At 52.9% G+C, this 18,147-nt stretch overlaps 1 pseudogene; it reads left to right on the top strand.

Moving 5' to 3' along the window:
- Positions 1 to 15,012: 15,012 nt before the first annotated feature.
- Positions 15,013 to 15,811, top strand: LOC138822577 (olfactory receptor 2B11-like; annotated as a pseudogene).
- Positions 15,812 to 18,147: the final 2,336 nt, after the last annotated feature.

Here is an 18,147-nt window from a genome sequence, read left to right as displayed (position 1 = left end):
TCCTAACTTCACCAGATCCCTAACCCATTCTCTAACTAATCCATTATCATATGGTAACATTGACCCTAACACTAACTTAGCTCTTCATACAAACCTGCTCTGTTTGGCTAATTGAAAACCCAGCACCTGATCTAACCTAGTTCTGATCCATAACAAAAAATTTAATTCTAACTTCCACCCTGAGTAGCCCTAAAACACCCAAACTTAACCCTGCCCTTAGCATCAACAACCCTACACCTACAACCAATTCCTCAACAATTCTTTCATAACCTTATGCCTCTCATAGCTTTGGGAATTTGGTCAAAGTTCCTGAATGTGTTAGGTACACACTTTGTGAATGGATTTGAGTTAGCTCACAGCACAGGACAGAGGGCAGGGTTGGGACCTAGAGTCATCAAAGTTGTTCTGACAAGTAACAACTTACAAGCAGGAAGGAGTAGTCCTCCCTTCCTCACAAATGCCTTCACCCCTTCTCCAGGTAACATAAGCACAGATGAAAGCACGGTAGAGATGAGGATGCAGACCTAAGTTGGGTCTCAGTCTGCCAAAGCATACATTGAGTTGTAGAGCAAGATTCTACATGCATAATTCAAAGTGTGTGAACTCTCCCCAGCTTCTCCTGACACTCAGTACATTTTCTCCTCAAAGTGCCTACAGGCAGAGGCAGGCAACCAGCAACAAAGGATAGGCATCCAGGAGCCCTGTCACAGACAAGGGGGACCTGGTATGTCTGACAAGGAAAAGAAAAAGGCTAGGTTATGCCTTCTGCTTCCCTCAAAAAATCCTTATCAGAATGTGGACATGACTCCAGTCTACAGAAACTGACTGGCTTCTAATGCATAAAATGGAGAGCTTAGTGTTGAGGTGTTGCCCTAGCCTGTGAAGAGCCCTGAACATAGTATCACCAGAATTCAACAAAGCAAACTGAAATACCTTGGAATGCCTGACAAAATGTCTGTAAGGTGTATGTAATGAAAACATAAACATGTGTCACACATCCTCTCACCCCCTAACCACCATACCTTATGCAGGACATAGCTGAAAGCTCAGTAAAGACTTGGTGCCAAGGGTACATGCCTGGGATGAGCCTAATGTGGTCAAATTTGTTCTGACAGGTATCAACTTACCAAGCAGGAAGGGAGAGGCTTCACCTCGTTCTCCAGGCCCAAGTGTAGACATGAAAGGATAGATGAAAACTTGATGCAGACTCCGAGAAATGCCAGCGGCAAGAGCAAGTTCTGATGGGATCCGATCCGTCCAGACCATCCCACATTAGTCTATACACCATTAACCTATATTCGTGATTCCAAGCTTCCAGGATCTCCCCATTTTATCCTGACACTCTGCGTGTTTTCTTCTCAAAATGCCTATAGTCAGAGAAAGACGACATGCATCAAAGTCTGAAAATCATGGAAAACAGCTCCGGACGCCTGGCTCAGTGCCTAAACACCGAAGTCACCTCAGGAAGGGTACAAATGACACACCGGGAGAGGCAGGCCGCACTTCACACCCTTCCACAGACACCCGCACCCAGGTCTGGGCCTACACAGCTCCGGACGCCTGGCTCAGTGCCTAAACACCGAAGTCACCTCAGGAAGGACACAAATGACACACCGGGAGAGGCAGGCCGCACTGCTCCACCCTGTGCCCCACCAGCACCACCCCGGGCCCCGTCCGCACCTGGCTGGAGGCCGCTCGTCCTCCGCAGTCGCCTCACGGTCCGCTCAGCTCCGCTCGTCCTCCGCAGCCGCCTCACGGTCCGCTCAGCTCCGCTCGTCCTCCGCAGCCGCCTCACGGTCCGCTCAGCTCCGCTCGTCCTCCGCAGCCGCCTCACGGTCCGCTCAGCTCCGCTCGTCCTGGCAAAGCTCCGCTCGTCCTCCGCAGCCGCCTCACGGTCGGCTCAGGCCCCGCGTCCCGCCTTCTCCACAGACAAGCTGACCGCGCAGAGCCCGCGTTCTTCCAGGCGCTTCCCCCGTAGAAAAGCCGCTGGCGCCTGACAGGACCGGGTCGGAAGCCCAGCCCGCCACAAGACCACAGCTCCGCAGGCCCGCACGCCACCCGCGCGCGCTCGGAGGAAGGAGCTGCCCGCGGGTCTGCCGCCTCAGAAAGAACCGGCCCAGACTAGTCCAGCCCTCCGGCCCGCCCCCGCCCCGCTCACTTCCTCTCTCCTGCCCCGCCCCTCACGCGCTCTGCCCCACAAGCCCCGCCCATATCCTGCTCACTCCCAATCTAGTTCTGCCCTTCCCATGCTCTGTCCCCCGAAGTCCCGCCCCTGGACCACTCACTTCCTCTCTCTAGTCCCGCCCTTCCCCCCCTCCTGCACAAGCCCCGCCCCGCCCCCCACAGCCCCCGCCCTGCTCCTGCAAAGCGCCGCTGGCTCCGCCCCGCTCCCCGCAGGCCCCGCCCTAGCCCGGCAGAGCCCCGCAGGCCCCGCCCTAGCCCAGCAGAGCCCCGCAGGCCCCGCCCTGCTCCTGCAAAGCGCCGCTGGCTCCGCCCCCTCGCCACAGGCCCCGCCCCCCCTGCTCCTGCAAAGCGCCGCTGGCTCCGCCCCCTACCCACAGGCCCCGCCCTGCTCCCAGCCCCCCCTGCCCCTGCCTCCACTCCACTCCCCACAGGACCCGCCCTGCCCCTGCAAAGCGCCCCTGGCTCCACTGCACTCCCCACAGGCCCCGCCTGGTCCGGCAAAGCCCAGCAGGCCCCGCCCTGCTTCCAGCCCCGCCCTGCTCCTGCACAGCCGGAAGACCCCGCCCCGCAGGCCCCGCCCTGGTCCCCGCAGAGGCCCCGCCCACCCTGCACCGAGAGGCGACCCAGCAGCAGGCAGCCAACCAATGGTGGCGGGCCAGCGCTGCAGGGTGCTCTGGTGGTGGTCATGGGAGTCCGCAACCGCGGGGTCCGCGGCCAATCTCGGAGGAGGAGTGGCAGAGGGGGAGGAGGCGGGGTTAAAGCCAGCGCCCGTGGGCGGGGCCAGCAGGGTGGGCTGCGGGGCGGGGCCGGGATTTCCCGCCAAGGTGGTGGTGCTTGTGAGACTTGGAGGCGCAGGTGTGTGGCACGCGGGCAGGGCCTGGATTTCCTGTGGGGCGGGGCCGGGGAGGGGAGGGGCTGAGGGGAGGGGCGGGGCTAGGAGTTCCCGGGCGCGGTGGCCCGTGCAGTGCAGCGGCAGTGGCGGGAAGTCAGAGGCGCCAGGGCCCACGGGCGGAGCGCTGGACAGGCCGGCACCGCCTGCTTTCGAGACCCTACAGGAAAAAAGAAAAGCACAAATAAGTCCCGAACCCGCGTGATCCGACCCCGTACTGGAACTCAGCACACCCGTGCGGGGGGGGGGGGGGGGGGAGGAGTCCGCGTCTGTGCAGGGGTGAGGGGAGGGGTACTGGGGTCAGGAGGAGGGCTCAGGTGGAGGAGGGATCAGGTGGAGGGAGGTCAGGTGGAGGAGGGATCAGGTGGAGGGAGGTCAGATGGAGGAGGGTCAGGTGGAGGAGGGATCAGGTGGAGGGAGGTCAGGTGGAGGAGGGTCAGGTGGAGGAGGGATCAGGTGGAGGAGGGTCAGGTGGAGGAGGGATCAGGTGGAGGAGGGTCAGGTGGAGGAGGGTCAGGTGGAGGAGGGTCAGGTGGAGGGAGGTCAGGTGGAGGAGGGATCAGGTGGAGGAGGGTCAGGTGGAGGAGGGTCAGGTGAAGGGAGGTCAGGTGGAGGGAGGTCAGGTGGAGGAGGGATCAGCTGGAGGGAGGTCAGGTGGAGGGAGGTTAGGTGGAGGAGGGTCAGGTGGAGGGAGGTCAGGTGGAGGAGGGATCAGCTGGAGGGAGGTCAGGTGGAGGGAGGTTAGGTGGAGGAGGGTCAGGTGAAGGGAGGTCAGGTGGAGGGAGGTCAAGTGGAGGAGGGATCAGGTGGAGGGAGGTCAGGTGGAGAAGGGATCAGGTGAAGGAGGGATCAGGTGGAGGGAGGTCAGGTGGAGGAGGGATCAGGTGGAGGGAGGTCAGGTGGAGGAGGGATCAGGTGGAGGGAGGTCAGGTGGAGGAGGGATCAGGTAGAGGGATCAGTTGGAGGGAGGTCAGGTGGAGGAGGGATCAGTTGGAGGGAGGTCAGGTGGAGGAGGGCTCAGGTGGAGGAGGGATCAGGTAGAGGAGGGATCAGATGGAGGAGGGCTCAGGTGGAGGAGTCAGATGGAGGAGGAGTCAGATGGAGGAGGGTTCAGGTGGAGGGGGTCAGGTGGAGGGAGGTTAGGTGGAGGAGAGATCAGGTGGAGGAGAGCTCAGGTGGAGGGGTCAGGAGGAGGGGTCAGGAGATAGGGGTCAGGTGGACAGGGGATGGTAGAAGAGGGCAGGATCCCCTCCTCTGAGCCCAGGGGCATTTAGGGACAGGGATGAGTGGCCGTGGGGTGGTCAGAACTTGAAGACAAGGGACCGGGCAGGGGCTGAGATCAAAGGCGGCAGCAGAGATGTCTCCTAGACTTAGGGGACAGGGTCTCCTGGGGTTCAGGTCTCCTAGACCTGAGGGTCAGGGTCTCCTGGGGTCAGGGTCTCCTAGAGGACAGGGTCTCCTGGGGGACAGAGTCTCCTAGGCCTGGGGTCAGGGTCTCCTGGAGGTCAAGGTCTTTCTGGGGTTTCATTAATGTTCCTGGGTCATCTTCAGCAGCCTGAGGTCTGGAGTCAGTGTCTGCCCAAAGAGCAGCAGAGGCTGAGAGTGGGTACAGCAGGTGGCTGGCATGTGGCATGTGCTGGGGACCCAACCCTGTGCCTCAGGCTGCCCAGGATTCCTCCCAGGTGACAGCTGCTAACCCTAAACCTTTCCTGGACCCTTACTCTAACATTTCCTCAAGTGCATCCCAACATCACCCTTTGTCTACCATATTCCCTACACCCTTTCCTGACCTTAAGCCTGATCTATTCCATAATCCAAATGCTAGCCCTAACCTCACCAGATCGATAACTTTAACCTATAATCCTAACACTGACAATGACCCTGACTCTGACCCTAACCCACAACCCTAACCCATACCCTAGCACATGCTCCAACATGTACCCTATCAGTTATCCTAACACATACCTTTACTCTAAAACCCTAAACTGTAACACATACCCTAATAAGTACCATAACAAATATAGTAAACAGTGTCACATTCTATCAAGTACCCTAACAAGTACTGTAAACCATTCAGGTATATTTATGTACACCCTATGATCTACCTCGAATTCACCTTAACACATACCCTAACACTTGCCCTTAACCCAAACTATAACCCTAATATACACTATAGCATATACCTTAACCCTAAAAATACCCGAACTCTAACACAAACCCTGACATATACCATAAACTTCATCCTAACTCAAACACATGCCATAACATATACTCTAAACACTAAAATGTGTGGTAACAACAACTCTTACATGCACTCTAATACATGCAGGTACTCTTATAGGTAAACTAGCATGTACCCCAAACATACCGTAATACATACCTTAACCCTAAGCCAAACCCTAAAAAATACTCTAACATGTACCCTACTGGTTAACACAGACCCTAACCATTATTACGTACTCTAAAGCTTACATATACCCTAACAAGTACCCTAAACTTATCCCAACATACTTCCTAACATGTTGCCTAACCCAAACCATAACTGTAACCTTAACACATACCCAAACACGTACTCTAACACACACTCTAAACATTTACGTGTATCCTAACAAGTACTCTAACATGTACTTCAAGTCATACATGTACCCTAGCATGTGCACAAAACATACCCTGTTTGCTAACATGTACTCTAAACACTAACTCATACCCTAACAAGGACCCTAACACTTATTCAAAACCATGCAAATACCCTTAAATACACTCAAACTTGTACCCAAAAGTAACCCAACGTACACCCTAATATGTGCCCTGACTTTAACGTGTCTTTTAACCCTAACAGATTTCCCAATAGTACTCTAACACATTAAACATACTCTAGACACACATACTCTAACAAATACCCTAACACATACTCTATAAAGCATACAGGTAACCTTACACGTACCCTGAATGTACCTAACATACTCTAACTCTGACCTTTACATATACCCCAAATACCTTGACACGTACTCTAAAAAATAAATGTACCCTAACACGTGACGCAAACATATCCTAACATGTACCTTAACCCTAACATGTATCCTAACATGCACCTTAACATCCCCTAACAAGTACTGTAAACCACACAAGTATCCTTACATGCACCCTAACATGTACCCTCAATGTTCCCTAACATATAGCCTAACATGTGCTATAGTCTTAACATGAACCTTCACCCTAACGAATCCCCTGTGAAGTATGCTAACTCTAATACATACCATAATATGTGCCCTAACACACACTCTAACATGTACCATAACCCTAACAAATCCCCTATCAAGTACCCTAACTCTAACACATACCCTAACATGGACTCAAACACATACCCTAATATGTGCCATTACTTTAACATGTATGTTAAACCTAACAGATTCCCAATATACTGTAATACACTAAACATGCTCTGGACACGAACCCATATGGTAACAAGTACCCATTCGCATACTCTATAAACTGTACTTGTATCCTAACAAACTATAACTTAACATGTACCCTAAACATAGCACATCCCCTAATAAATACTCTAAATTCTAATACATTTCTAAACCATACAGGTAACCTTATGTGTACTCCAAATGTGTAACCTGACCCAGGCCCTAGTCCTGACACATACATGTACCCTAAAATATTCCCTAACATATACCTCATCACACACCCTAACTGTGGCCCATACTCACACCCTAACATGTACCCTGACTGACATCCATACGCCAGCATGTACCCTAACTCTAACACCCTATGTACCTCAACCCTAAAATTTGTGGTAAACATTAACATGTACCCTAACAAGTACCCTAACGTGTACTCTAAGTGAGCCTTACATGCACCCTAACATGTACCCAAAATGCTCCTGAGCTCTGCTCTTCCACAAGCCCTGCCCCTGGGCTGCACACTTCCCTGCTCTAGGCAGAAGGTGCTCTAGGCAGGTGCACTATCCATGGAGGACACTGGGTGCCGTGAGGGCTGCTTCCCACCAGAGGGCGCTCTAGGTATGCACACTGTCCTCCTCACCACCAGGGGGTGCAGTGACCACTGCTTCCCAACAGAGGGCGCTCTAGGTATGCACACTGTCCTCCTCACCACCAGGGGGTGCTCTAGCTGTGTGCACCGTCCTCCTCACCACCAGGGGGTGCAGTGACCACTGCTTCCCAACAGAGGGCGCTCTAGCTGTGTGCACCGTCCTCCTCAGGACCCCGGGGCCTCCCACAATCTCCGCCCCTGGCCTGCTCACTTCTCCTTTGCCACACCCCTCCTGTGCTCTGCCTCCCCACAAGCCCTGCCTCTGGACTCCTTCTTGCCCCACCCCTATCACTCTCTGCCCCTCCACAAGCCCCGCCTCTGGACCGTTCACTTCCATGCTCTGCTCCTCCCACAAACTAGAGGGTGCAGTGAGCACTGATTCCCACCAGAGGGCGCTCTAGGCTTGCACACTGTCCTCCTCCTCTCAAGACCTGGAGTACATTAAGGGCTGATTCCCACCAGAGGGCGCACTAGGCAGGTGAGCTCCTTGCTGCTCTCCTCGGGACCCAGGGTGCAGTGAGAGCTGATTCCCCCAGAAGGTGTCTAGGCAGGCTCATCGTTATCTTCTCCTGACGACAGGGTGAGGGGGGTGGGGGTGCAGTGAGGCTGCTTCCCACCAGAGGGCGCTCTGGGTGTGTGCACCGTCCTTCTCAGGACCAGAGGGTGCAGTGAACACTGATTCCCACCAGAGGGCGCTCTAGGTGTGCACTGTCCTTCTCAGGACCAGAGGGTGCAGTGAACACTGATTCCCACCAGAGGGCGCTCTGGGTGTGTGCACCGTCCTTCTCAGGACCAGAGGGTGCAGTGAACACTGATTCCCACCAGAGGGCGCTCTGGGTGTGTGCACCGTCCTTCTCAGGACCAGAGGGTGCAGTGAACACTGATTCCCACCAGAGGGCACTCTGGGTGTGTGCACTGTCCTCTTCTCAGGTCTAGAGGGTGCAGTGACCACTGATTCTCACCACATGGTGCTCTAGGTGTGCACACCATCCTCCTAGGACCCCGGGCCTCCCACAAGCCCCGCCCCTGGACCCCTCACTTCTGCTCCCTTGCCACACCCCTCCTGTGCTCTGCTCTTCCACAAGCCCCGCCCTTGGACCGCTCACTTCCAAGCTCTTGCCCCTCCCTTCTCGTGCTCTGCCCCTCCACAAGCCCCCATTGATCTGCTCTCTTTTGCACGCTTGCCCCATCCCTCTCAAGCTTTGACCCTCCACAAGCTCTGCCTCACTTCCAGGCTCTTGCCCCTCCCCTCTAGTGCTCTGCCAGTCCACAAGCCTCGCCCCTGGCCGCTCACTTCTGTGCTCTTGCCCACCTATCTGGTGCTCTGCTCTGCCCACAAAACCTGAGGGTGCAGTGAGCACTGATTCTGGCCAGAGGGCGCTCTAAGTGTGCACACTGTGTTCCTGTTCTCCAGGCCATGGGTGCAGTGATCACTGATTCCCACCAGATGGTGCTCTAGGTGTGCATACTGTCCTCCTCAGGACCCCAGGTCCTCCCACAAGCCCCACCCCTGCACTGCTCACTTCCTTGCTCTTGCTCCATCTCTCGTGTGCTCTGCTCTTCCACAAGCCCCACCCCTGCACCTCTCACTTCTTGCTCTGCTCCGCCCACAAAACCAGAGGATGCAGTGAGCACTGATTCCCGCCAGAGGGTGCTCTAGGCTTGCACACTGTCCTCGCCTCAGGACCTAGGGTGCAGTGATGGCTGATTTCCACCAGAGGGCGCGCTAGACAGGTGAGCGACTTGCTCCTCTTCTCGGAACCAGGGGTGCAATGAGGGCTGTTTCCCACCAGAGGGTGCTCTAGGCATGCTCACCTCCTCCTTTCCTCAAGACCAAGGGGTGCAGTGAGCGCTGATTCCCACCAGAGGGCGCTCTAGGTGTGTGCACTGTCTTATTCTCAGGTCCAGGGGTTGCAGTGACCACTTATGCCCACCAGATGGTGCTCTAGCTGTGTACACGAGCCTCCTCGTCTCAGGACCAGAGGGGTGCAGTGACCACTCATTCCCACCAGATGGTGCTCTAGGTGTGCACACCATCCTCCTCAAGACCAGGAAGGGTGTAGTGACTACTGATTCCCACCAGATGGTGCTCTAGGTGTACACACCATCCTCTTCGCAGGTCCAGGGAGGGTGCAGTGACCACTGATTCCCACCACATGGTGCTCTAGGTGTGTGCACCATCCTCCTCAGGACCCCAGGGCCTCCCACAAGCCCCGCCCCTGGACCACTCACTTCCATGCTCTTGCTCCTCCCTTCTCGTGCTCTGTCCCCCCACAAGTCCTGCCACCGAATTGCGCTCTTGCCCCATCCCTCTCAAGCTTTTTTTTCTCTTTTTCTTTTTTCTTTCTTTCTTTTTTTTTTTTTTTTTTTTTTTTTTTGTCAGTCGTGGGGCCTGAACTGGGCCTGGGCACTGTCCCTCAGCTCTTCAGCTCAAGGCTAGCACTCTACCTCTTGAGCCACAGTGCCATTTCTGGCTTTTTCTGCTTATGTGGAATAGAACCCAGGGCCTCATGCATGCAAGGCCAGCGTTCTACCAGTGAGCCATTCCCAGCCCCCTTCCCAAGCTTTGCCCCCCCACATACCCCACCCCTGGGCTGCTCCCTTCGTCATTCTTGCCCACCTCTCTCACACTGTGCCCCCCACAAACCCCACCCGAGCCCCTCACTTCCTCACTCTTGCCCCGCCCCTCTCACATTCTGCTTCCCACAAGCCCTGTCCCTGGGCCACTCACTCCCAAGCTCTTGGCCCTCCCTTCTGCCCCACCCCTGCAGTGCCCCACTCCTCCTCCTAACCTGTAGCTGCAATTACTTCCTTCTGCCCAGGAACACTTGAAGTCCTGAGGAAGCGTCCCAATGCCTCAGGGCCAGAGACAGACTAGCCTCTGTCTGGTCCTGCTCCAAACTTCAGTGTCCAGAGTCCCAGAGCAGTCTTGTCCCAGCTCTCACTGAATCATTACAGTGTCAGCTCAGGCCTGGCAGTCAGGGCCAGTAGTGATCTGCTGGGTGCCAAGGAAGGAGGTGGGGCCCCAGAGGAGCACAAGGTCAATAGGGAGGTAGAGGCTGCAGGCAGAGGCATGGACATTGTAATGGGTTGTGTTCCCAAAATGTGGCCCAGAAGACACTGATTCCATGACCCTGGTCTTCAGAGCTGTGAACACAGATCTCTAAACCACCCAGCCTGCAGTGGTGTGTCAGAGCAACCCTAGGGAAATAACACATAAATGTTCTGCTATTTCCACACTCCCTTTTCTCTTTCTCTCCCCTGGAGATGCCCCTGGGGTATCTAGGGAAGTGCTTGCTTTATTCCCTCAGGAGCTACTGGCAATCAGCCATATTGCCCAGCAGTCCTGGGTACAGGCAGCCCTAGAGTCCATTCCGGGATTGGTTTATCATTTCCGGCCAGGAGGCGTCTGTGCAGAGGGTCCTCCTCAGCTCTGGACCCCAGATAGCAATGAGCTACCCTGTAAGGCCACACAAAGGGCAGCCGCCCTCAGGAGTTTTATCCTCTCATGGATGAGTCCTCCAAGCTCTGGCAGAGAGTAGGCAGCCAGGGGACCTGATGTGGTTGTATGTGACTCCAAGGTGGTTGGTTCTTACAGGGACTGTCACCTGATGAGAACAGGATAGGGTCCCGCCAGGTAGTGACTTACTTAAGGAAGGGCAATGGAGGGCTGCACACAATCAGAAGCCCCTGGCAACATTTGTCCAGGTTGTACAAAGCCATCAGAGTCATGAATGGTTCTCAACCAGGGAGGTTTGCTCCACAGTTGATACTGGCGATTTAGGTAGACATGGCTGCTCTTTAGGCCTGGGCAGACATTATTGACACCTATTTCCCAGAGTTGGGAATGCAGGTAAACACTCTGCCCTGACCAGCATAATCCAGGACAGCACATAAAGAACTCATAAATTGTGTTAATTTTGTAATCACCAATGTGTGCTAAACTGTATTAACTCTACATACTGTGATTGTGGCATTTCTATTAGGCAACTTAATTTTCCAGTCTCATATCCTTCCTATCTGCTATCTCAGTCTACTTTAATAATCCTGAACACATTTAGTGTCTTTCAAATTGCAATTATTATTGTTACAGTGACAGCCTGTGAAGCTGCTGTGGGTTTGGCATTATTTTTTATTGTTGTTGCCAGTCCCGGGGCTTGAACTCAGGGTTTGAACTCTGTCCCTGAGCCTCTCTGAGCTCAAGGCTAGCACTCTACCACTTGAACCACAGCACCACTTCAGGCTTTTTCTGTTTATGTAGTACTGAGGAATCAAACGCAGGACTTCATGCATGCTAGGCAAGCACTCTACCACTAAGCCACATTCCCAGCCCTGGCTTTATTCTTATGTCAAGTAACTTCAGCAGTCATTACCTGCAAAGCCTTAATCTTTGACAATGCTAAAAATTATTCTCCCCACAAACATACAAGTCTCTAAACTTGATATTCCAAAAGTCATATGATCTGAAATTATTCTTCACCTACTAATTAGTATGGAATGACTGTTCATCCATACTCAATGTCATGAAAATTGCTTATTTTTCACTAGTTTTATTTTCTCTTCACCTCATTCTAACCCTATTAGCCTGACTTTTCCCACACTTAATGATGATAATCAGTTCACCTCACCTATCCAAACAACCTTTAACAGTAAAAATATATATATATTTCAATACTAATTCTATTTCAGATCTTAGTTGTTATTATAATACATCCAAGGTATTCATTTCATTTTGTATTTTATTTGAAGCAACCCTAAATCCGACTCTGATAATCATTTCTCGAGAATGGAGTCAGACAGAACCACTTCACCTGTGTGCTTTCTCAGCTCCAGGATGCCGTGACTCCACGTAGCCCATAGGACATGGTCTCTGCATGTCTTCTATTCCACGGGTCCTGAGGAGAGGAGGTGCACAGGCACCTAGCACACCCTCTGGTCGGAATCGGCACCCACTGCACCCAAATCCGGAGGAGAGGACAGTGTGCATGTGCCTAGTGTGCCCTCCAGTTAGAAGCAGCACTCACTGCACCCCAGGTCCCCAGGAAGACAGCCCATGCCTAGAGCAATGCCTGGGGGGAATCAGGGCAAACAGCACCCCGGGGTCCTGAGGAGGACAGTGCACACACCTAGACCACCCTCTGGTGGGAACCAGGACTTCCTGCACTCTGGGCCCTGAGGACAGGATGCCGGTGGGCATGCCTACAGAGCCCCCTGGCGGGAATCAGCACTCAGCACCCTGGGTCCTAAGGAGAGGCAGACAGTGGGCATGCCTACAGTGCCCTCTGGCGGGACTCAGTGCTCACTGCACCTTGGGACCTGAGGAGAGGACCATGGTAAGCATACCTAGACTACCCTCTGGGGGGAATCAGAGCTCACTGCACCTTGGGACCTGAGGAGAGGAGCATGATGAGCACACCTAGACTACCCTCTGGGGGGAATCAGAGCTCACTGCACCCTGGGTCCTGAGGAGAGACAGACAGTGTGCATGCCTAGAGCATGCTCTGGGGGGAATCAGAGCTCACTGCACCTTGGACCTGAGGAGAGGAGCATGGTAAGCATACCTAGACTACCCTCTGGGGGGACTCAGTGCTCACTGCACCCTGGGTCCTGAGGAGAAACAGACAGTGTGCATGCCTAGAGCATCCTCTGGGGGGAATCAGAGCTCACTGCACCTTGGACCTGAGGAGAGGAGCATGGTAAGCATACCTAGACTACACTCTGGGGGGACTCAGTGCTCACTGCACCCTGGGTCCTGAGGAGAAACAGACAGTGTGCATGCCTAGAGCATCCTCTGGGGGGAATCAGTACTCACTGCACCTTGGACCTGAGGAGAGGTGGATGGTGGGCATGCCTAGATCACCCTCTGGTGGGAAGCAGCACTCACTGGGTCCTGAGGAGGGTGATGTGTCAGAACTACCCTAGGGAAATAACACATAAATGTGCTGCTCTTTCCACTCGCTCTCCAGACCATGGGTGCCTCCCCCAGGGTCGTCCAACAAGGTTTTATGAAAAGCAGGGCCCTTCATAGGACATAGCCATGGCCAGGTGGTCACTTGCATCTGTCTGGCATCCTTGGCCTCAGCCCTCAACCTCCTGAGACCAGTGGGGAAATTAGGACAAGAAACAGAGGCATGATGTTCTGAAGCTGGTGAGCCTCTATGCTGCTGATGCTGGATCCCAGGATCCCAGTGCTTAGGTCATCTGTACTTGGAAGAGCCAAGACGTCCCTTGTGAACTCAGTGGGGAAAGTGACTCAGGAAGGTTCCTGAAGAGGCTGTTCCAGCTGGTCATGGCGTCTTGCCTGTGTCCACCGAGCCCAGGCTCGGTGGGGGAGGAGGGTGGAACAGGCTGTGTATCCACACCCTTCTTCTCAGAGAGGCCTGGGGCAAAACCACAAGGGGGAGAGAGAAGAAAGAGGCTGGGTGTCAGGATGCTAAGGTTAGGGACTCCTCCCACGGGCTGAGGACTGACGAGGGGCCTCCTGCTCCATCCACATGAGGGCCTCTGACCAGTGTGGAGTGACCCTTCTCAGGAGGCCCAGGCCCAGCAACAGTCAGCTTTTCTCAATGTGCACATGAAGCAGCTGCCAAGTCAGAGTCTAGAACTTTCAGGACAGTCTGCTGCCTGCCCAATGGGAGAGCCAAATGCCCTCTGAGTCCTCAAGCAGCCCACTCCTGCTGGGCCTCCAGGAGGACATGCTGGCCTCACAGCCTCCTTGTAGGCCGTCCAAGTCGAGATGTGGCAGACAGCCCCTTACGCCACCCTTCTGAGCGCCCTCTTTGAGGGAGAAGGCAGGCCTACCGCAGCCAGCTTTCATTCATTATCTGTTCCACGTGTCGATGTAGACCATTGCTGAGCCCACTGAGTAAACCACAGGACTCTTGCATTTTCAGTGATAAGCCACCTGGAGTAGAGCCCAAAGGAGCTGTCATGGCGTTCCAGTGCTGTATTCCCAGTACAAGAGGACTGCAGGTTCTAGTCCACTCTGGGCTACGTGGTGAAAAGTCTGACCGGTCACCTTGACAAGATGGCTTCAGTTATGTAAAAACTGTGTGTAGTTCAGTGGCTGAGCACTTTGTCTAGCACATGTGATGCCATGGATACCACAGCAGGCAGGCGACAGACAGGCCCTCTCACAGGAATCGGTGCTCACTGCACCCCCTGGCTTTCAGGAGAGGAGGACCGCTGAGGACAGCTAGAGCGCCCTCTGGCGGGAAACAGCGCTCACTGCACCCCGGGTCCTGAGGAGGACGGTGCCCCCACCTGGAGAGCCCTCTGGCAAGAAACAGGGCTCGCTGCATAGCATGTCCTGAGGATGGTGTGTGCATGCCTGGAGCGCCCTCTGGTGGGAATCACTGTTCACTGCACCCCGGGTCCTGAGGAGGAGGGTGTGCACACTTAGAGCACCCTCTGGTGGGAAGTGGCACTCACTGCACCCCGGGTCATGAGAAGAGCACGGTGCACACGCACCTGATTGATGTAACCGTAGCCCCTCTGTATATCAACTACAATAACTATTTTAAAAGAGCTGAAAGGATATTTAAAATTGCCATTCATGCAATATGTATCGCATAAAGACTTTTACCATCTTCAAGATTCTGACATTGAAGCAAGTTTTGTTTTCCCTATTTTAACAGATGCAGAAAGTGAAGTTTTGAGATACACACAGTTAAAATCACAAAGATAAGGAGAAAGTAAGAACTGCATGCTGCTTTTGTGGCTTTGCTTCTGACTCCTCCACATCCATGTCTTGACACTGGGAAGCAGGGTAAGAAGGGGTTGTAACAAAGAAAGAAGACACTGGCATCAGAAAATGATCTCACTATTTACCTCAGGAGTTATTTATTTAAACCTCTTGACAGCTACCAGCAAATTTCAGCATGAGAAGTGACAACTGCAGCTCCTTGGGGGGGAATCTCCTAACAGACTTCATCCTTCTGGGTGTTTCTGACTGACCATGGCTGGAGCTCCCTCTCTTTGTGGTCCTCCTGGTGTCCTACATTCTGGCAATGTTAGGAAACATTTCCATCATTCTGGTATCCCGCCTAGATCCCCAACTCCACAGCCCTATGTACATCTTCCTCAGCCACGTGTCCTTCCTGGACCCCTGCTATAACAACACCACAGTCCCCCAGATATTGTTCAACATGGACAGCTCCAAGAAGACCATCAGCTACGGAGGCTGCACAGTGCAGTATGCAATTTTCCACTGGTTGGGAAGCACAGAATGCATTATATCTTGGCCGCCATGGCCCTGGATCGCTACGTGGCCATCTGCGAGCCCCTCCGGTATGCCATCATCATGCACCGCTCTCTCTGCCAGCAGCTGGTGGCTGTGGCCTGGCTCAGTGGCTTTGGCAACTCTCTTGGTTAAGTGGTTCTGACTGTACAATGCCTTTCTGTGGGCGACAGGAGGATCCAGTCCTCCAAGGGAAGGCACAAGGCCTTTGGGCCTTGTTCTTCCCACCTGGTGGTGGTCTCTCTCTTCTACATATCTGCCAACTACAGTACCTGCAGCCCTCCTCCAGACACTCCCAGGAGCAGGACAAGTTTATCTCTCTCCTCAATTCCATAACCACCTCCACCCTGAATCCCTTCATCTATACTCTAAGGAATAAGGGTGTGAAGGGAGCTCTCAGAAGACTCCTGGCAAGGATCTGGAAGCTCTGCAGATTATGAAGATCTGAGATGAGGCTATCACCAGTTATTCAAGAACGCTGCACAAGTGTATTGTTTCCTCGGAGTATCTTATACTTACAGAATTAGTAGCTAAGTAGAAAGTATTTTGAGCCGGGCTCTAGTGGCTCACGCTTGTAATCCTAGCTATTCAGGAGGCTGAGATCTGAGGATCGTGGTTCAAAGCCAGCCCGGGCAAGAAAGTCCGTGAAACTCTTATCTCCAATAAACCACCAGAAAATTGGAAATGGTGCAATGGTGCTGTAGCTCAAGTGGTAGAGCGCTAGCCTTGAGCTGAAGAGCTGAGGAACAATGCTCAGGCCCAGAGTTCAAGCCCCACAACCGACCCAAAAAAAAAGAAAAAAAGCAATTATTTTGAGAGATTTGAGAACCTTGAAAATCCCCAAAACATCTCATCTCTCATATGCTCATAGTGCCAGTGATTTGCAAGTTAAGCTCATTCGTGTAATTCTAATAGGTCATATATTTTTATAGATTGAAACCACTCAATTTTATTGAATTATTTCATTTCTAATTTTCTGGCTCTTCCTTTTTCTCCTTCCTAGTTTTTTTCTCTTCTCCCTCAATTTGTCTCTTTATAAACTATTTTCTTCCTTTTCAATTACTCCTACTTATGAGTAATATGAAACTGAAAGAGTGTCTTACACATTTTTCCATAGATTTAAACTCTCCTGAGTTTAATATGTTTTCAAAATATTATAAGAATAAGTGGATTCTTCTCCTCTTTTGTGATTATAGATGACTTTTTTTCTCCTGAACTCAAGTTTCCTACTATAGAAGGTTCATTCTCCACTGACTGATAACTAGTTGAACTATATCTACCTATGTTCTACCCTATTCAAACATACGTATTACAGATTTCAACATAGAAATTAGGTGAGAGAATAGTAACAGCCACCAATAATTTTTATGACACCATAACAGCATGCCAAGTTATGAATTGCATATTTCCAAAATGTTCCATTTTCTATATCTACACTGCAATAAAGAACAAAGAAATTGTGAAAAACTGTGAGTAAAAGGGAACTGACACATGAATGACCTGGAAATACCAGTAAAGAAACACAACATAAAAAACAAATGAAAATTCTAGAAATAAAAAGTACAATAATTAAAATAGTAACATTCTGCAGAAATTCAAATGCATATTTCAGCAAATAGAAAAAAAATAAGTAAACTAATATGGGACAAAAGAAATCACAAAGGTGGATAATGGCTTCATCATTGACCACAGTGAGAGAGGCAACCCCCAGGGCCAAGGGCCAGCCACAGGGCACTGGGCATCCTCAAGTTCAGAGGGTGGTGCTCTTCAGCCTCAAGGAGAGCATGGACAGAGAAAGGCTCCCCAACTTTTCTGGCGACGATGCCTTGAGACAGGTACCCTGGCCTCAGTGTCCTCACAAGGCTTCATTGGTAACGATTGTTTCACAAGCAACCAGCAGGCCCTCAGGCCTGCAATTTGTGGTCGTGAGTGCTGAAGAAGTCATACACAGTGGCCTCTCCGTGCCTCGTGGTGGAGCAGGGAGTCCAGAGCAGAGCACACCGGGATTTGAGACAAGGCTGCCCTCAGGACTGTGCCCCGGCAGCCCAGCTTCAAGGAACACTGGCGGTCACTGTTACTCTCCGCACAGGGCATGGCTGAGGTCACAAGCAATGCCCCCTCCTTGCCTTACGGAAGAATGAGGACAAACAGCAGGGCAAGTACGATTTCAGACAGAGATACCTGGGAACTAGCACTCTGGCAGCAGTGACCTCAAGACAGTTTCTATGGCTGCACTGGTGATGCAATCAGCCTGCAGCCCCAAGGGACCTCTTGTGGCTGGCAGGCCTAGGCCCCAGGCACCTGTGAGGATGCACAGGATGCCCACAGCCAGGCTCAGAGGTTAGGGGAGAGAGCAAGAATCCAGGAAATTTTAGAAATGGCTGTATCCACGTCAATGTTTGGGTAGCAGCTGCTAATAGAGATGGCTGGTGATGTATGGAAGCAGTTCTCAGCCCCACAGTACCAGCAGGTGGTCACACCAAGCCTGAGCCACACGTGGTGAGGTCGAAGGGCATGGCCACACAGGGTGGCAGGGAGTGAAATGGAGCCCAGAGTCATCAAACATGACCACCTAATGGGCAGAGCCCTTTCAGCAGCAGTGTCCCCTTGGCAGCTGTGGCAACAAGGGCAATGGCAGCATCCCTCAGGCCCAGGGCCCACAGTGCCCTCAAAAGACCATGGCCACATACGGACATGGTGCAAGGAGTGAACGGGGCCCAAGCCATCAGCTATGGCCGCCTCACAGCCAGCACCCAGGCGGCAGTGGTGTCCCCTC

Source organism: Dipodomys merriami, unplaced genomic scaffold, assembly GCF_024711535.1.
Source record: "Dipodomys merriami isolate MVZ:Mamm:240054 unplaced genomic scaffold, mDipMer1.0.p SCAF_1120, whole genome shotgun sequence".
Taxonomy (NCBI): domain Eukaryota; kingdom Metazoa; phylum Chordata; class Mammalia; order Rodentia; family Heteromyidae; genus Dipodomys; species Dipodomys merriami.
The sequence above is the reverse complement of the archived record's forward strand: the minus strand, read 5'-3'. Positions and strand labels throughout refer to the sequence as shown.